Source organism: Lithobates pipiens, unplaced genomic scaffold (assembly GCF_037356315.1).
Source record: "Lithobates pipiens isolate NorthernLeopardFrog02 unplaced genomic scaffold, aLitPip1_a1.2 Scaffold_8, whole genome shotgun sequence".
NCBI classification, from domain to species: domain Eukaryota; kingdom Metazoa; phylum Chordata; class Amphibia; order Anura; family Ranidae; genus Lithobates; species Lithobates pipiens.
In genome coordinates, this window is record NW_027507903.1 from 438,626,695 (window position 1) to 438,647,862 (window position 21,168).

Here is a 21,168-nt window from a genome sequence, read left to right on the forward strand (position 1 = left end):
CAAATTTTCCAAGGATGAGGGCTGCTCTCCAAGACTTTAACCGAGAGGGAATATTGGCATCGATTAACACGGAACAGAAATGTGAATTCTTCAAAAAGACTGTATGCAAACTCACTGCAAAGTATATTCCTATGGGCAATAAGTTTAAAAGGCTAAAAATAAAATGTGGCTCATGGCCAAACTTAAACTATAAATAATAAGAGAAGAGCTTTGAAAAAATATATAAAATGTTTAAATCCCTACATACCCCCCTACTCTCCCACGCTTTTACCCAGCCTTTTCTGAACCAGGCTTGTTCGCTGCTTGGTCTCAGGCAGGCCTTGATCGAGTATGGGATCTAACGAAAGGTGGATCACCCAAATCTTTTCCAGACCTACAAGCCCAAACCCGAATCCCACATTAAGAATGCTTCCGCTACCTCCAAATTTCCCACTTCATACAGACATTACCTAAACACAACGCAGACCAAGATTATATGTCAATATTCGAGAGAATATGCGACTCGGGTCCACGCGGTCCCGGTATCATCTCTCAATTTTACGCCCACTTCGTCTCCCCTCCCGCCTCCCTACCGCCCTATGCAACAAGGTGGTCTACTGACCTTGGCCTAGATCTTGATGCTGACGTTTGGACAGAGATTTGGACCAACACCAAAAATGCTACCCAGAATGTTATTACCTCTGAGGCTAATTTCAAAGTTCTCATGCGGTGGTACCTGGTCCCAACCAGGATAGCTAAGTTTGTCCCAGGCTACCCTGCGACTTGTTTCAGGGGCTGTGCGGAAGCAGGCACCCACACCCATATTTGGTGGACGTGCCCAATAGCCCAACACTTCTGGGCAACAGTGTTTCAGATGGCTTCGACATTGCTGCGGGACACCTCGAAAACCTGATCCTTCTCTAGCATTGCTCAACTTAGCACCCTGAAACTGCACCCGTACTCAGCTGTGCCTCTTCCTCCAACTTACTACGGTGGCTAAGAAAACAATAGCGAGAGCCTGGAAGACGCCAACACTCCCCATAACCGAAGTTAAGAATAGGATTGCTCAAGCCATGATACATAGCAAAATTGAAGCAACAATTCTAGACCGCCTACCTCGATATAATAAGATATGGCAGCCGTGGGTTAGGCATTTCTTACCCCTCAACCTAGACCCCAATCTTTTGAAGCCTTGAGCGCGCCCCCTCTAACAGACCCTCCTTGGAGCATGCCCTGGGCCCGTGCGAGCCTGCCGACCTTCCTCCCTCCCCACACTTTATCCTCTTCTATACACCCCCTCCTCTCTCCTCTCAACCCCTAGTCTTTCCCTTCTCTCTACTCTACCTTTTTACATTCCAAACTACTACTTACACAGTACCTGTACTCCCATGTTGGCCTGAGTTCTCAATCTTGAGAGTAACATAGTTAGCCAGCCCCGGGGATCCCGGAGCCCCTGACCCCTATCACGTAAGCTATAATGTACTCTCACCCAAGTTCAGACCCTCTCGGAAATAGTCTAGTCCTTAGGACTAGACCTTGGTATTTAAGGATGATACCATACTATTGTTATTTTTGTGTTAATACTACAAAAGCTCTGTCTTCCGCATTGCTACAATGTACTGTGTACTTATTCTGATAAATAATAATAAAAACCTTTGAAAAGAAAAAAATATACAAAAATAAAGGAACACTATCATCGTTTAAATGTTACAAAGAATATAACAGAATATGTAAAAAGGAAATCAAAGACGCAAAATATCAAAACGAACAACAGATTGCAAAAGATAGTAGGACAAACCCCAAAAAATTCTTCAAATATATTAATAGTAAAAGGTCAGGTCTGAGCATGTAGGCCCTTTACAAAATAATCTGGAGTGGGTGACTGGGGACAAAAAGAAGGCAAATGTATTAAATACTTTCTTCAGCTCTGTGTATACAAAGGAGCATGGGGGAGATCATATAGTAGGTGAGGTTGAAAAAAGACACAAGTCCATCAAGTCCAACCTATGTGTGTGATTATATGTCAGTATTACATTTTATATCCCTGTATGTTGCGGTCGGTCAGGTGGTTATCTAATAGTTTCTTGAAACTATAAATGCCCCCCGCTGAGACCACCGCTTGTGGAAGGTAATTCCACATCCCTGCAGCTCTTACATTAAAGAACCCTCTACGTAGTTTAAGGTTAAACCTCTTTTCTTCTAATTTTAATGAGCGGCCACGAGTCTTGTTAAACTCCCTTTTGTGAATACGTTTTATCCCTATTATGGGGTCAGCAGTATGGCATTTGTATATTGAAATCATATCCCCTCTCATGCGTCTCTTCTCCAGAGAGAATAAGTTCAGTACTCGCAACCTTTCCTCATAACTAATATCCTCCAGACCCTTTATTAGCTTTGTTGCCCTTCAGTGTACTCGCTCCATTTCCAGTACATCCTTCCTGAGGACTAGTGCCCAGAACTGGACAGCATACTCCAGATGTGGCTGGACCAGAGTCTTGTAGAGTGGGAGAATTATCGTTTTATCTCTGGAGGTGATCCCCTTTTTAATGCATGCCAATATTCTGTTTGCTTTGTTATCAGCAGCTTGGCATTGCATGGCATCTAGCTCCAAATCCTGCTTGCTGTTCTACTACGCTCATCTCTGGCTCCCTGACGTTTTGGCTTGTCTGACTATCCGTTCTGGTTCCTGAACTCTGGCTATGTTTTGACTATGTTTACTCCGTTTACCTTTTTTCATTATTATTAAACAAGTGAGATTTAACTGTGCTTCTATCTCAGTCTGATTCATGGTTTCTGACAGTTGACAAAGGCCATGAATTCAGAAGATGCAGCCAATCCACTTGTTTGTAATATTTTTTCCAGACTGGATGAACAGGATCACCGCATTTATCAGTTTGCCATGGCGTTACAAATGTTCCTGAGTCGAACGGCTCACCTGGAATCTCCCACTGTGGCTGCTCCAGTACAACCTGTATTGCAGGCCGTCCCTGCTGCTACTCAAGCCTCGAGTATTTCCTCTATAAGAGGTATGTCTGATTCCGCTCAGCTTCCCCAGCAATTTGGAGGTGATCCAGTCTAATGCAGGAGGTTTCTCAACCAGGTTGAGATATACGTTGAGATGCTGCCCCAGCGTTTCCCACAGAGAGAAGCAAAGTAGGTTTCCTGATATCTTTGCTTTCTGAGAGAGCCTTGGCCTGGGAAAACCCTCTAAGGGAGACGCAAAAACCTGTTGTCTTGAGTTACCCTGAGTTCGTGGCTTCCTTTAAAAGGGTATTTGACGTTCCCGCATGCTTCGCTTCTGCTGCCAAGTGCCTCATGTCCATCAAACAGAGTACAAGAACTGTTGCCGATTACGCCATTAAATTCTGTACTCTGGCAGCAGAGGTTGCTTGGAACAATGAGGCCCTCCTGGCTGCTTTTTCTCATGGTCTCTCGGATACCATCAAGGATGAGATAGCAGCCCAAGATATACCCACTGACCTGGAGAAGTTGATCACGTTTGCCATCCTCATTGACACCAGACTCAGAGAAAGACTCTCTTTTAAGGAGCGCTTGTGGAAGCCTCCTGTATATTGGTCTCAGAGCTTTTCAGTCCCACCCGTGCCTCCCTCACCTCCCATGCCTCCTGGTACTGAGTCAGTCAGTGAAGCTAAACCCATGCACTTGGGTTTCACACGTCTCTCTGCAGATGAGAGAATCCTTAGGAGGAGGGAGAGATTGTACCTTTATTGTGGCCAGGCAGGTCACTTTTTGAAGTCTTGTCCTACCCGTTCAGGGAACGCCCGAACCTTGAGTTCCTGTCACAGACAGATCTTAGGTGGCATTGTTTCATCCCAGTTATCCAGAAGGATAAGCCCCTGATTTTGGTTACCCTTTCTTGGGCTGAGTCTTTTGTCGAGATACAGGCTATGATCGACTCTGGGGCTGCAGGTCTGTTCATGAATGCTGTCTTTGTATCAAAGCACTCGATTCTACTGCAGCTGCATGACACTCCACTTGCCATTGAGGCTCTTGACGGGAGACCTCTATATAGCCTGCCCATGTGACTCATGAGATTGTTCCATTATCCATGGCCATAGGGGCTCTTGACCATGAGATAATCCAATTCCAAGTTATTTCCTCACCTAAGTTTCTGCTGGTTATTGGTTATCCTTGGTTACAGAGACACAACCCCTCTTTTGGTTGGCTCTGTGCTGAGGTTCTCTCCTGGTTGCCACAATGCAGTAAGACATGCTTCCAGAAGGTAGCCAAGGTCCTGTGCACTTCTTCTCTCTCCTCCCTGCCAGAGGAGTGCTGCGATTTTAGCGATTTTCTTTGACAACGGTCAAGCCTGTAGTTTGCCTCCACACCGGTTGTATGATTGTGCAAGAGTTTACTCTTTGTCAGTCTTGGAGGATAGGGCCATGGAGGAGTATGTTGCAGACACACTTTCTCAAGGTTTCATTCGCGAATCCTCATCTCCTGCTGATGCTGGTTTCTTATTTGTGAAGAAGAGGAGTGGTGAACTGAGACCATGTATTGATTATAGGGGTCTCAATCATTTCAAGATTAAGAATGCCTATCCGATTCCATTGATTACAGAGTTATTTGACCGCATCAAGGGAGCAACGTTTTTTTACAAAGCTTGATTTGAGAGGGGCATACAATCTTGTGAGGATTCAGGAGGTAGACGAGTGGAAAACTGCGTTTAATACCAGAACAGGCCATTATGAGTACCTCGTAATGCCTTTTGGCTTTTGTAACACCCCGGCAGTTTTCCAGGAATTTATTAACAATGTCCTCTGAGATTTGTTCCAGTTATCTGTGGTGGTTTATCTTGAAGATATCCTCATATTTTCCAAGTCCATGGAGAGCCACCACACAGATGTCTGCCATGTGCTTCAGAAACTAAGAGAGAACGATCTCTATTGTAAATTGGAAAAGTGTGAATTCCATCGTGAAAAGGTTAAATTCATAGGTTATGTAATTTCCACTGCTGGTTTTTTGATGGACCCAGAGAAACTTTCAGCAGTCCTACAGTGGCCCCGACCTGTGGGTTTACATCCTCTGCAGCGTTTCCTGGGCTTTGCCAACTATTATCGGAAGTTTATTAATAACTTCTTGTCTCTGGTCAAGCCCCTGACTGATATGACCAGAAAGAACAGTAACCCACAGAGTTGGTCTCCAGAGTCCATTAAGGCCTTTGAGATTCTTAAGGCTGCCTTTGTTTCTGCTCCTGTGTTGGCACATCCTGATCCTATGTTACCTTTTATCCTTGAGGTTGATGCTTCTGAGACTGGTGTTGGCACCCTTTTGTCTCAACATCCTGCCTCTGAATGCGCTATGCATCCTTGTGGCTACGTTTCCAAGAAATTGTCACCCGTGGGGTGCAATTACGAGATTGGTGACAGAGAGCTGTTGGCGATCATTTTAGCCTTGATATAAAAGAGACATCTCCTCAAAGGTACCACTGTGCCAGTTCTCATTCTTAGTGACCATAAGAATCTCACATTCTTGTCTGAGGCTAAACTCCTCTCTCCCAGAAGGGTGCGATGGACTCTTTTCTTGTCAAGTTTCAATTACATTCTCATTCTTACCCGGTACTAAGAATGTAAGGGCTGACGCTTTGTCACGACAATTTTCCTCCACTCCCAAGATGGAGTCGGTTCCGGTTCCGGTTCCTGTGATTCCCCCTGATCGTATTCTGGCTACAATTTGCACCAGTCTCACTTCTCCTTTGGGTGACAAAATTCTTGCTGCTCAGGTTCATGCTCCTCCTGAGAAACCTGGTGACCGCTGCTTTGTACCAGAGAGTCTCCGTACTGCTGTGCTCCAGACTTACCATTCTCCCAAGGCTGCTGACCACCCTGGGAGGAATCAACTCTTTTGGGCCATTTTTCAACAATTCTGGTGGCCTAGTCTATGTGATGATATAACTGCCTTCGTAGATGCCTGCTCCGTAGCTGTGTGTTCTCAGAGTAAGACTCCACGACACCTTCTAGTGGGCCTCCTACAACCCATAGCCAATGGAGAGAGGCTCTGGACCCACGTGTCTATGGATTTCATTGTGGAGTTACCCAAATCCCAGGGCAACACAGTTATTCTTATGCTGGTTGACCGGTTCTCAAAAATATCTCATTGTATTCCACATTGCCCATGTCGAAGGAACTAGCTTCCATTTTTGCTCGGCAGATCTTTCGATTACATGGGCTACCCAAGGTGATTGTCTCAGACAGGGGTAGTCAGTTTGTGTTCCAGTTTTGGCAAGCCTTTTTGTGCACAGTTGGGAATTCAGCTTGCTTTCTCCTCTGCATATCACCCACTGTCTAATGGGGCAGCAGAACATTAGTCCTTGGAGCAATTCCTACATTGCTATATTTCTGACCATCATAACAATTGGTCAGACTTCTTACTGTGGGAGTTTGCTCACAATATTGCCTTGAATTCTGCTTCCTGATTGTCCCCGTTTATGGCGAACTATGGTTTCCAACCTTCCATGTTGCTGACTCATTTGTTCCGCAGAGTATTCCTGCATTAGAGGTGCATGTTGTGGTCTTCATTTCATTTGGGCACAAGTCCAGGAGGCTTTGTGACATGCTAATGATAGGTACAGACTCCACACTGACCGCAGATGCCTGCCTGCACCTTCCTACTAGGTTGGGGACAGGGTCTGGCTGTCGTCTCACAACTGCTGACTTCATGTTTCCTCTCTGAAGTTTGCACCTTGGTTTATTGGGCCTTTCCGTAGTCTTCGCATGATTAACCCAGTGGCTTACGCATTAGACCTTCCTTCTAATATGCGTATCTCAAATGTATTTCATGTCTCCTTATTAAAACCTTTGGTCTGCAACTGCTTTACCACCTCGGTGCTTGTCCTCATTCTGTACAGGTTGAGAACCATGAGGAGTATAAAGTACATGAAAGAAACAATATAGTCCTTAAGCGCTAAAAAAAGCAGTCATAAAAAGTCATTATCATGTCATGATCGATATTTAAAACTGTCTGGACCCCAGTGCTGCTGTTAGCCTCTGGAGAAAGGTAAATGTCAAAATTTCACCAAAAAACATTGCTCGATGAGACCAGAAAATAAAGGAACTATTATAAATGATAAGCGTAATCAAATTCATTTAATTGGATGCACACTAAAATAAAACTAATGCTGCGTACACACGACCGGACTTAGGTCCGACAGACTTTCAACGGAGTTCTGACGGATGTCTGACAGAGTTCTGACAGACTTTCCGAATGAACGGACTTGGCCACACACAATCACACCAAAGTCCGACGGATTCGAACGTGATGACGTACGACTGGACTAGAATAAGGAAGTTCATAGCCAGTAGCCAATAGCTGCCCTAGCGTCAGTTTTTGTCCGTCGGACTAGCATACACACGAGCGGATTTCTCGGTAGGAACTGGGTCTGGCGGAGTTCTGGCGGAAAAATTTGAAACATGTTCCATTTCTAAAGTCTGTCAGACTTTTGCAAATCAAAAGTCCGCTGCAGCCCACACACGATCGAATAGTCTGCCGGAATTGTTCCGTCGGACCTTTGATGTTGAAAAGTCCGGTCGTGTGTACGCGGCATAAAAGTCACAACAGTCAGATGAAAAGATAAAAAGTAGACCTTAATAATAAATCATTTTCATCGTTGAAATACTCCGAAAATTAATAAATATGATACTGCCCAGATGGCAAGGGGTTAATGCCAGCAAGTGTTTATCAAATCCTGATCCGGAATAGAAGACCCAATGGCTCAATATGCAGAGGGAAATCAAGGTAGAGAGACACCGCTCGCTATGCTGCAACTGTTGGCTCAATGATAAATGTCAGTCTCGTTCTGTTCCAGGAGGTGTATTGTAGACCATGTTGCCACAGAGCTTCCACGGTAAGCAGGCTGATCAGGCGAGCTAATACCTAGCGTCCTGGGGGGCGCTCTGGACAGCGCAAATTGAGTCTGAAAGCCAGAAGGCAGGGTCAAAACCGAATACGAAACTAGATGCAAGAGGCCACAGGAGGCTGGGCGTAACGCAATCTCGATGTTGTCGCGGCGACCGTGACCTGTCACCTGTCATCGATGACAGCTGACTTTGACAAAGCGTAGGCACGTGAAACATGTAAGTCATGGTCGCCACGGCAGCATGGAGCTTGCTTTCCTGTGACCTCTTGCATCTGGTTTCATATTCGGTTTTGACAGTGCCTCCTGGCTTTCAGACTCAGTTCACCCTGTCCAGAGTAGAATCTAAAAAGCCTAATTCACATGTGCAGTTGGGGGGTAAAGCAGTTTATTGAGAAACAGTTGCACGACACTTAGGTGTGAATGAAGCCTAAAGGCTTAATGTACACTAGCAGCTCCTAAACTTGCGTTTTGGAGCTTTTGGCGTTTTTTGCCAAAGCTCCTAAATTCAACTCCATAAAAGCCTACAGTATGTGTCCATGTACACATAGGCTTCTGCTAGAGTTTAGAAGCTGCTGGGGTTATGGGGGCTTCCACCTCCCTCTCCTGAACGTGGAAGAATTGACCGCTGGGACGATTTTGCCATGTTTTTCCGCAGCTGAAGGTCAAAGTAGGCAGCGTGTACATGAAACCTAAGGGTGGTACTCTAACAATAGCCCTGTCTGTGAGTTTTCAGTCTACTGTTATGTATCATTTAGACTTCTGCCTATGAGATGCTGGAAGGGATTGTTCAGATTATCATATGGAGCAGCTACAGTTGTGCTCATAAGTTTACATACCCTGGCAGAATTTGTGATTTCTTGGCCATTTCTCAGAGAATATGAATGATAATACAAAAACTTTTCTTTCACTCATGGTTAGAGTTTGGCTGAAGGCATTTAATATCAATCAACTGTGTTTACATGAAAATGACAACAGAAACTACCCAAATGACCCTGATCAAAAGTTTACATACCCCTTTCTTAATACCACGTATTGCCCCTTTTAACAACTTCAATATTCATTTTCACCCCCTTCCTGCCCAGACCAATTTTTAGTTTTCAGCATGGTCACACTTTGAATGACAATTGCCCGGTCATGCAACACTGTACCTAAATGACATTTTTATGTTTTTTTTCCCCACAAATAGAGCTTTCTTTTGGTGGTATTTGATTGTTTGCACTATAATCAAAAGAAGAGCGAGAATTTTTTTTAAAAACATAATATTTTTTACTTTTTGCTATAATAAAAATCCAAATAAAAAAAAAAATTTCCTCAGTTTAGGCCGATATGTATTCTACACATTTTTGGTAAAAAAAATCACAATAAGCGTATATTGATTGGTTTGCGCAAAAGTTAGACGGGATAGATTTATGGCATTTTTTTTTTTTTTTTACTAGTAATGGTACGATATATGATATTTGTGACTGTGACATTGTGATGGACATATAGAACACTTTTGACACATTTTTGGGACCATTCACATTTATACAGCGATAAGTGCTATAAAATTGCACTGATTACTGTGTAAATGTGACTTGAAAGGAAGGGGTTAACACTAGGGGGTGATCGAGGGGTTAATTTATGTTTCCTAGGGAGTGATTCTAACTGTAGGGGGTGGGGACTCACAAGGGGAGGAGACTGATCGGTGTTCCTCTGTACTGAGAACACACCGTCGGCAGGGGCGGACTGACCATTTGGGCACTCGGCACTGCCCGAGGGCCCGGGCCACTAGGGGGCCCCATCAGGGTTGCCAGCCTCAGTAAAACCAGGGACAGTATTTTACATCTGTCCCTTACCAACATCCTTTGGGTCTAAAAATCCTGAGATTATATCTGCCCCACCTCTCCAGTACCTTCTCAGCCAATAGAAACATGTCTGTGTATACTGTGTGTACATGTATGTGTATACTGTGTGATTGTATACTGTGTGGCCCCATAATTTCTGATTGCCTGGGGGGGGGCCATAATCTCCTATTGCCTGGGGGCCCCATGAGTTGTCAGTCCGCCCATGACCATCGGTCTCCTCTCACCTGGCAGGACATGGATCTGTGAGTTTCCATACGGAGATCCACGGTTCTGCTGTGTTTTTGGGCAATCGCGCGTGCCCGGCAGAAGCTGAGGACGTCATATGAAGCCCTCCAAGGATGGAAGATTCCCTCCTGCGGACGTCATATGACTATGGGCGGGTAATGAAGTGGTTAACATCAATGACAGCTTGAAGTCTTTTGTGGTATTTGTGGATGAGGCTCTTTATCTTCTCAGATGGTAAAGCTGCCCATTCCTCTTGGCAAAAAGCCTCCAGTTCCTGTAAATTCGTGGGCTGCCTTGAATGAACTGCATGTTTGAGATCTCCCAAGAGTTGCTCAATGATATTGTGGTCAGGAGACTGAGATGGCCACTCCAGAACCTTCACTTTATTCTGCTGAGGGCTGAAAATAGTGGCCACTGGTGGCAGTGCCCAGAACCAAAAGATTTCTTACAAGCTATCAGTATGATCATTAAGGAGGAAGAGGATAGTCACTCAGCATCAGCATAGGCAGTCTTGAAGGGATCTGACATTTCAAAAAAAAATATTCGGTTACATCAGCATCAGGTGCTGAATGTGCATTCCGAAAGAACGCTGGATGCAGGACAGGCCAGTAGCTCAATTGCATACTGTGCAAGCTCTGGCCAGTGATCCATCCTCAAGACCCAGTAACCCAGAGGATTTTCGGTGGGAAAGGTGTCCAAGTCTGACCTTGCCCCTAGGTATTCCTGCACCATGTAAATCAGATGCTGGCTATGGTTGCTGGAACCGATCATACCTTGTCTGAACACATCGGTCAGATGGCCACCTTCTCCACCACTCCTTCTGTGATTGACCGAAGCCTCAGCAACACGTGACATCGCGATCACACCACGATCACACCACGGAAGATGTTAGAAGTGAGACCATTGAGAAGTTTTAAAGCTAACATCTTGCGTGGTGTGATCGCGATGTAATTTTGCTTGAAGCCTGGATATATGCATGTGGGAATGGACTCAGTTTTGGTGGTCACTGTTATTCAATTATACTGATTAGTGGTACTATTATTTGGGGATTTTAATGAGTACCGTAGTATCACTTAATATTTTTATAAGGTCACATATTTTACTCCATTAAGCAGGGGTATCCTTCTGCACAGTACTCTGCACTTTAATTTATAGGTATGATGATCATATGTAGCACTTTTTTCTTTATTTATGTATAATATAATTAAGCATTTTTGCGCAGCTATCTTTGTACAATATTTTGTATTTTATCTTCATAGGTGCTAATGGGGAGTATATGTACCCTTTGTTTCTTTGCTTGTGTACGATTTTATTGAGCAATTTTGCACAGTGATTTTTGCACAATACTCTGTATAATTATTTGCATACTATTCTGCACAGCATTCAGCACTTTTTGTTTTATGTTTGAGGATGTATTATTGCACTTAGCACTTTATGTGCATGAATTTATATTGAGCAGTATTTATTCCTTTCTTAGTGCAGTGGCTAAATAGAAAATTGATTAGAGCGCACCATTATTTAGATAATTAATCCTATGTGTGACAGAACACTTTATATGGTTGCAGCTTAATCATTAAGGTTTTTTCTATTTCTTATTCTCAGCACATATATATATTATCATATTAGCGCTTAGGCCCGTTATATTTTATAACTAATGCATGCACTGTCACTGCTCACCATCCTCGTGGCCTCATCAAATGGTGACAGGACAGTGCATGCATCCCTGATCATAGCCTACTGGCGTGGGGAAAAAAAAAAGCTCCTCTCACCCTGTCCTGGTGCCATAGGCGCACAGGTACTCATTGATGGCCCTCTGCTGCGTGTGCAACCGCTGCAGCATGGCCAATGTTGAGTTCCACCTGGTGGGCATGTCACAGATTCGGCGGGTTAAATTCCTTTTGGAGGTCAGCCAGCTGAGCACTGGCATTATATGACCGGTGGAAATGCACACAGACTTTCCTTGCCTGCCTCAGGACATCCTGTAAGCCTGGCTACCTGCCCAAGAACCGCTGCACCACCAAGTTATGGACATGAGCCAAACAGGGAACATGGGTGAAGTGTCCTTGTCGGAGGGCGGAGAGGAGGTTGGTGCCATTGTCGCAAACCACCATTCCTGGCTTAAGCTGGCATGGCGCCATCCACCTCTCAGCCTGCCCCTCCAGAGCTGACAGAATCTCTGCCCCAGTGTGGCTCCTGTCCTCCAAGCACACCAGCTCAAGCACTGCATGGCATCTTTTTGCCTGCGTACTTGCGTAGCCCCTGGAACGCCTACGGAGCACCACTGGTTCTGAGGACAGAGCACTGGAAGAGGCCATGGAGGAAGAAGAAGAGGAGGGGGTGGAGGAGAGAGGTGTGTCACAACCAATAGTAGCATTTTGGAGGCGTGGTGGCGGAACAACCTCCAACACTACTGCACCTTGTCCTGCATCCCTCCCAGCTGCCAGAAGAGTGACCCAATGGGCCGTCAAAGACAGGTAACGTCCCTGTCCATGCCTGCTGGACCATGAGTCAGCGGTAATATGCACCTTTCCGCTGACCTCCCTGTCCAGCGAGTAGAGAGCCGGAATCGCCTTCCGTGAGAAAAAGTGGCGTTTGGGGACCTGCCACTGAGGAACCGCACATTGTACAAACTCACGGAAGGGGGCTGAGTCTACCAACTGAAAAGGCAGCAGTTGGAGTGCTAGTAATTTAGCCAAGCTAGCATTCAACCGCTGGGCATGTGGATGGCTGGGAGTGAACTTCTTTCGCCGCTCCAGCAGCTGGGGCAGGGACATTTGCCTGCTATAATCGGACGTGGGTGTACTGCTAGCAGAGTGCCCGGAAGCACTTGGCTGTGACACACCTAATTCTACACCTTCATTCCTCTCAGAGCAGGTTTCAGAGAGGACTGAAGGTCTAGTGGGGTTGGAGATGCCAGCTGATGAGGAGCAAGGAGAGGTCCGCTTTGTTCTTTGGTGTGGGTCTTTGAGGTACGCTTGCCAACGAGCTGCATGGCAGGTCAACATATGTCTGGTCAAGCATGTGGTGTCCAAGTGGCTGATGTTTTGGCCACGAGAGATACGCTTGAGAAATATGTTGCAAATAGCAGCGGTGCGATCTGATGCACTCGTCTCAAAAAAGGCCCACACCAAAGAACTTTTAGAATAACGCGAAGAGGCAGCGCCCTGCACAGGCGGAGCTCTGCGGTGTGATTCAGTCGGTGTGCTGCCCCTAAGCTGGCCCCCGGAGGGCATCCTGACTCGTTGGACATGTGCCTCCTCCTCTCTCCTACCAGGCACCCACGTGGAGTCAGTGCCCTCATCATCCCCTCCCTCTTCATCGCTGTAGCAAACCTGGCAATATGCTGCAGCTTGTGGAACATGACTGCCAGATTGCTGTCCTTCTTGAGCATCCCCTCTCTCTGCATTCACGCTACTGCCTTCCTCTAGCTGAGTGTCATCATCAGAGCCTACAAAACACTGGGCATCCTCTTGGAGCATGTACCCAACACTGTGCTCAAAGAGTTCAGGAGACTCCTCAGGAGGACGTGGTGGGTCTAGGGAAGGAGTCACTGATGAAGACATTGAGACGAGGGAAGACGATGCATTGGCAGCTGCTTTACTAGTACCCTGAGACTGGGTGAGAGAGGATGAGGAGGATGAAGAGGGCTTGGTCATCCACTCTACCAAGTCGTTGGCATGTTGCGGTTCAACATGTCCAGCTGCCGAAAAGAAGGACAAGCGTGTCCCATGGCCACGTGCTGATGACAATGCACCGCGTCCACGACCAGCACTGTTGTCTCTAGACACAGAGCCTGCTTGCCCTCTTTTATCAGCTCGCGCCTGTCTGCCTCTCCTTGCTGGTCTTCCACACATGGTAATGGCCTGAAGGGAGTTGGGTAAAACAGCAGTTGGGTAGTGTATATTGTGCTGGAGGCACACAACACCCACTAACTCCTGCAGATGCCTTTATTATAGAACACCAGAGATAAAGGGGTATACTGTAATGGAGTCACACAACACCCACTAAGCCCTGCAGATGGCTCTATTAGAGAACAGCAATAAAGGGTAGATACAGGTGTATATTGTGCTGGAGGCACAAAACACCCACTAACTCCTGCAGATGCCTTTATTATAGAACACCAGAGATAAAGGGGTATATACAGATGTATACGGTGCTGTGCTGGAGGCACACACAACTTCCAATAACTCCTGCAGATGGCAAGTGGGCTCAAATAGAGAAGAGCTATGTAGGTGGATATAGCGGTGTGTACTGGGTACAGAGCACACAGACAGCACGCACAAGCTCCTAACACTACTGACTGCAAGCTCTATTATAAAAGATAGATCACTAGCTATATAGGTGAGGTGAATATAGCGGTGTATACTGCGGTCAGGGCACGCAGACAACAACCACTACTAAAGAGCAAGATCGAAAATCGGCCGATAACGATCGGTGTGTACTGTGTTGAAGGTACACAGAACACCCACTAACTGCTTCAGACGCCAACACACTACACAAGGCCGCCACGCTGGCGACCTTATATAGTGTGGGGCGTGTACTACACAGCCCGAGCTATGATTGGCCACAGGCATCCTGCCTGTGGCCAATCATGGCTCTCCTCGCTGCTGGCGCTGTGATTGGCCAAGCATGCGGGGTCACAGTGCATGATTGGCCAATCATGAGCCAGCAATGCACTGTGATGACGCAGTGCATTGTGGGCCGTGAGCACCACACGAATTTGGCGCGAACGGCCCATAACGTTCGGAATTTGCCGAACGGGCGAACAGCCGATGTTCGAGTCAAACGTATGTTCGACTCGAACACGAAACTCATCCCTAGTTCCCTATACCAGGTGCTTAGTGTGCTAGTGTCACTAAAAACATTCCATAGAAAATCATATAAACATATTTGTAAATGCAATGACAAACGTGCAGATTTCTATAGCAAGGAATAATGCTGACAAAATAAAAATAGTTTTTTTAAAAAGTGAAACCAAAAAAAGTCCCAAGTTAAAATTAAAATTAAAATTAAACATAAAAAACAAAACTATTTTAACATTCCAGTCAGTGAAAGTCCCACGTTTGTAAAAAATCAATGTGAAAAGTGCCAAGGGATAAATAACAGGTGAACAATAATGAATAATGGTGAAAATCTTCCGTGATTATCTTAAAAAATATATATATATATATGCCACTGCTACTCCCAGTGCACAGTGCACAGTGAATAATAATGTGATTGCTCTAACCAGAGCTCTTACCCCAGTAGGGGTGAAACAGCCTTCACAGTATGAGCCACTGTGTTGCTCTCTGGCAATGCTTTCGCTGTTGTCCTGGGAGATGCCTGCTCTTCTGCTGGTATTACGTGCCACATTATATATAGTAAGGAAAAAACATATCCATGGTGCAGTATGTATTGACAAGGAGTTTTATTAATGAAGCAAAAAAACAACTCACAAACTGAAAGTAATCGTTCGTTTTTGTAACAGAAGGTAAGCGATGGTGTTTAAAAGCACCAGCACCAGTGCCTAAGGCCCAATTTTTCAGCCCCTGTTTAACAGGGGCGTTTAATTAAAATTTCTGAAGCAATGCTTTGCAGCAGGGCTCATTCCTGCACTACAACTAGAGTGTATGGGAGAGGTTGCAGTGTTGTGGCACCAGCACCAGTGCCTAAGGCCCAAATTTTCAGCCCCTGTTTAACAGGGGCATGTAATTACAATTCTTGATATAATATTTCACAGCAGGGACCATTCCTGTGCCCACCGAGAGTAACTGTGAGGACTTATAGTTTTGTGGCACCAGCACCACAACCACCAAAGGCCCAATTTTTCTACCACTGTTCAACAATGGCATGTAATTACAATTCTTGATATAATCGTTCACAGCAGGGCGCTCCAGCACCCACCAAGAGTCACTTTGAGGGCTTACAATGTTGTGGCAACACCAACACCTTGTTCCACCATTTCTGCAGAGCATATAGGGCAGGCCCCTACTTTCAAACATCCAACTTACAAACGTCTCCTACTTGCAAACGGAAGGAGACAACAGAAAGTGAGATGAAAAAAGACGGACGCAAAACAAATTATACAGGGGTGATAACCCTTCCCTATGTTTTCCAAAAAGCTTAAAAATAGATTTTTTGACTGGAGCTACACTTTAAAAATGTACCAGTTCAAAATTACAAACAGATTCTACTTAACACAACAAACCTACACAGTCCCTGTCTTGTTTGCACCGCCTGTAAACTGCTGTTCTGAGTATATAGGGCCTGGGGGCACCACGCCTTTCCTTTTTTTAATATGGGTACGGGGTTCCCCTTAATATCCGTACAAGACCCAAAGGGACTGGTAATGGGCAGGGGGGCTACCCATGCCATTTTTCTCAATGATTTTCATCCATATTGCTGGAACCAGATATTACATTAAAACCGAAAGCAGTTTTAAATGACTTTTTTTCCGTTAGATGTCATTTTGTGCAGGGACTGTTCTAAACACAGGAAACACGTGGCACTTCACAGGCATACTATAGACACCCCCCAGGCACAATGTGTAAAGGAATATTTCTCTTTTTTTTTCACCTTAATCGTCATTAAAATCAGTGCTCCCGAAAAAACGGCCGTTTTTAAAAACATTTTAGGCATTGACCCATGTCCCCTGGGGCAGGAGCCAGGTCCCCAAACCCTTTTTAGGACAACATCTTGCATATTAGCCATTAAAATTAGCACTTTTTATTTCGAACGTTCGAGTCCCATAGACTTCAATGGGGTTCTAAAGTTAGCAAGAATTTGCGGTCCGTTCGAAAGTTCTGGTGCGAACCGAACCGGGGGGGTGTTCGGCTCATCCCTATTCCTGACTAGTGATGGACGAACTTCCGACGGGACGTTTCGCGAACGCGAAACGCGAACGGGCACAAACGTTCGCGAAAACGACCGTTCGCCGCGGGCTCCATTGACTTCAATGGGAGGCGAATTTCGCAAACCTTTAGGTCGAATTTGCGGCCACGGGGTAATTATTAGGGGGTAGCACGTAGTCCCACCACCTGGACAATAGCATAATACATGTATGAGGTGAATTTGGGATCGATAACTACAAGCATTTTTTTTTTATTTGGGAAATTGTTCTGACAATTCAGGACTATGGAGCTAATGAAGGCAATGGAGGAGAGGGAAGGTCAGGGACCAGGGTAGGCAAACAAGAGGGTGCAGGAGATACAGAGCACTGACAGCAGCACCGTAATACAGAGCACTGACATCAGCACCGTGACATACAGCGCTGACAGCAGCTCCGTGACATACAGCGCTGACAGCAGCTCCGTGACATACAGCGCTGACAGCAGCTCCGTGACATACAGCGCTGACAGCAGCTCCGTGACATACAGCGCTGACAGCAGCTCCGTGACATACAGCGCTGACAGCAGCACCGTGACATACAGCGCTGACAGCAGCTCCGTGACATACAGCGCTGACAGCAGCTCCGTGACATACAGCGCTGACAGCAGCTCCGTGACATACAGCACTGACAGCAGCTCCGTGACATACAGCGCTGACAGCAGCTCCGTGACATACAGCGCTGACAGCAGCACCGTGACATACAGCGCTGACAGCAGCTCCGTGACATACAGCGCTGACAGCAGCTCCGTGACATACAGCGCTGACAGCAGCTCCGTGACATACAGCACTGACAGCAGCTCCGTGACATACAGCGCTGACAGCAGCTCCGTGACATACAGCGCTGACAGCAGCACCGTGACATACAGCGCTGACAGCAGCTCCGTGACATACAGCGCTGACAGCAGCTCCGTGACATACAGCGCTGACAGCAGCTCCGTGACATACAGCGCTGACAGCAGCTCCGTGACATACAGCGCTGACAGCAGCTCCGTGACATACAGCGCTGACAGCAGCTCCGTGACATACAGCGCTGACAGCAGCTCCGTGACATACAGCGCTGACAGCAGCACCGTAAGCAGCCCCAGGAGGAAGTCAGCACAGCACAGGGATGGTGTGATCCCCTCATAATAAGAACCCCCAGGAGGAAGTCAGCACAGCACAGGGATGGTGGGAGCCCCTCATAATAAGAACACCCAGGAGGAAGTCAGCACAGCACAGGGATGGTGGGAACCCCTCATAATAAGCAGCCCCAGTAGAAATATGACACCGCTCAACCTCTTCAAAGAGGAGGGTAGGGGCATATAGTACGGTGTGCTTTTTTGGGTCAGGGAAGTGAGCCAAATGAATTAAGAAGGTCTGTGTGCTTGATTCCAAAAATTGTTTATAGACATATACATGGTCTACTGATCACATGTGTTGAATTCCTCCGAGATCCATGCCTCATTCATTTTTAGAAATGTGAGGTAGTTAACACTGTGGTGAGCTAGGCGAGTACGCTTATCGGTCACAATCCCCCCTGCTGCGCTGAACGTCCTTTCGGACAGGACACTGGATGAGGGGCAAGCCAACAGTTCGATTGCAAATTGGGCAAGCTCTGGCCAGAGGTCAAGCCTGCCCACCCAGTAGTCTAGGGGTTCATCACTCCTCAGAGCGTCCACATCGGCCGTTAACCCAATGTAGTCGGACACCTGACGGTCTAGGCGTTCCCTGATGCTGGATCCGGATGACACCTGTCGATGGGTCGGCTGAAAGAATGACCTCATATCCGAAGTCACCAACACATCTTCAAACCGGCCTCTTCTTGCAGGCGCTGTTGGATTGGTACCCGCAAATCCTTCTCTGGGAGTGGGAATTGCTCCTCTGCCAGCGCACGCAAAAGCAGAATGCAGCATTTCTCGAAGCAAGGCCTGGAAGTGCTGCATTCTGACAGCCCTCTGCGACGGCGGTAACATTTCCGCCATTTTGTGTTTGTACCGGGGGTCTAAGTACGTTGCCACCCAGTACTGGTCCTTGACCCTCATGCTTTTTATACGGGGGTCCCTATTAAAACACTGGAGCATGAAGGCCCCCATTTGCACTAAAGTGGAAGCGGTGTGGTGGCCTGGCTCCTGCTCATCATCCAGGATAATGTCGTCCTCTTCATTCTCCTCTCCCCATCCTCGCACAACAGGGATCCCAGAAAGGTTTAAAGCATGCTCTTCTTGCTCCTGCTCATCCGCCCCGGCACCATCCTCCTCTGACTCCTCATCAGACTCCTGTTGTTGACTTGTCTCAGATAGAGTAGCCCCCCCTGGGAATTCATCCAGCATTGCGACTTCCTCATCTTCCCGCTCCTGCTCCTCCACAGCCTGATCAATGACACGACGCAATGCACGCTCCAGAAAGAAGGCATAAGGTACCATGTCACTGATGGCGCCATGGCTGCGACTGACCAGTTTGGTGATCTCCTCAAATGGCCGCAGAAGTCTGCATGTGTCGCGCATGAGCAGCCACTGGCGCGGTGAAAAAAAACCCAGCTCCCCAGAACCGTTTCTTTCGCAGAGTTCATACAGGTAGACGTTAACTGCACGTTTCTGCTGGAGCAGCCTATCAAGCATATAGAAGGTTGAGTTCCATCGCGTCGGGCAATCGCAAATAAGACGTCTGACCGGCAGATGGTGTCGCCGCTGAATGTCAGCAAGGCGAGCCATGGCCGTGTAAGATCTTCTGAAATGGGCCGAGATTTTCCTTGCCTGCCGCAAGATGTCCTGGACCCCAGGGTATTTGACAAGGAATCGCTGCACGACCAAGTTTAAGACGTGTGCCATGCACGGCACGTGCGTGATTTTGCCCTGTTTCAATGCGCTAAGCAGATTGGCACCGTTGTCACACACCACTTTACCAACTGTCAAATTGAGCGGTGTTAGCCACTCATCTGCCTGTGAACGCAAAGCTGAAAGGAGTGCCGGGCCAGTGTGGCTCTTTGCTTCCAGGCACAACAGACGCAGCACGGCATGGCAACGTCTCACCTGGCATGTGGAATAGGTTCTGGGGAGCTTGGGCGGTGCAGTGGAAGAGACGCTAGCAGCGGAAAAGGAGGAGGCAGCTGAGGAGGAGAGGGAGGAGGATGGAGTAGGAGGAGGAGAAGAAGAGTCAGGCCTGCATGCAATCCGTGGCGGTAAAACCAAATCTACACGGGTGCCACGGGTTACATGCTTGACGGCCGTCAGAAGGTTCACCCAGTGGGCAGTAAAACTGATATACCTTCCCTGCCCGTGTTTGCTAGACCACGTGTCTGTGGTCAGATGTATCTTGGCACCGACACTGTGTGCCAGAGATACATTCACTTGCCGCTGAACATGGCCATATAGCTCTGGGATGCCCTTCTCTGAGAAATACTTCCTTCCTGGGACCTTCCATTGTGGTGTTCCAATGGCCACAAATTTGCGAAAGGCCTCCGAGTCCACCAGTTTATATGGCAGTAGTTGGCGGGCTATGAGTTCTGACAAGCCAGCCGCCAACCGTTGGGCAAGAGGGTTATCCGGCGTCATCATTTTTTTACGCTCAAACATTAGGCCCACGGAAGCCTGCCTTTTTGCAGAAAAATGTGAGCTTGGCGTGATGGAAGGTGGAGTGGAGGACAATTGTGAGGAGAGAGGAGAAGGAGAAGTAGAAGACGAGGCTGGACGGTGAGAGCCTGCAGTGTGGCTTTGTGTGTTCCGTTGCTCCCACTGGGCTCGGTGATGGCTGCTCATGTGCCTTCTTAAGGCGGTCGTCCCTAGGTGAGTATTGGGCTTACCGCGACTAACGCGTTGACTGCAAAGATTGCAGATGGCAACGCTATTGTCAGCAGCGGACACGTTAAAAAAAGCCCACACTGCGGAGCCATGTGCCGGTGTCCTGGGAGCGCCAGATGTGACCGTACATGGTCGATGACTCGCTCCTGATACATTTGCAGTCTGCTTTGTCCCTGCTGTGCAATGTAAGTCATTGCTGCTTCTCCTCCCTATCTGCTGGTCCATATCTCCCTCTGAACTCCCCTCCTCTTCCTCTCTTGTGGGCACCCACGTGACATCACTAGACACGTCATCATCAACGTCACCTTCCCCACCGCTATAAGTAGAGTAGGCAGCAACACCGGGGACCAACCTCCTCCTTGGGCTGATCTGGGTACTGGCGTCAGACTGCTGAGTAGCGCTTGTTGCTACCTCCTCTTCCTGATCCAATACCAAGAGTGGCTGCGCATCAGAAATGTCCTCTTGATATGGATCGGAAAATAATTCCAGTGACTCAAGCGGAAGGTATGTGGTGGTGGTGGTGGTGGTCGTGTTGTTGGTGGTAGTGTCTTTGGGGGTGCACATAGCAGAGAGTGAAGAAGAGGGTGCAGATCGAGAGGAT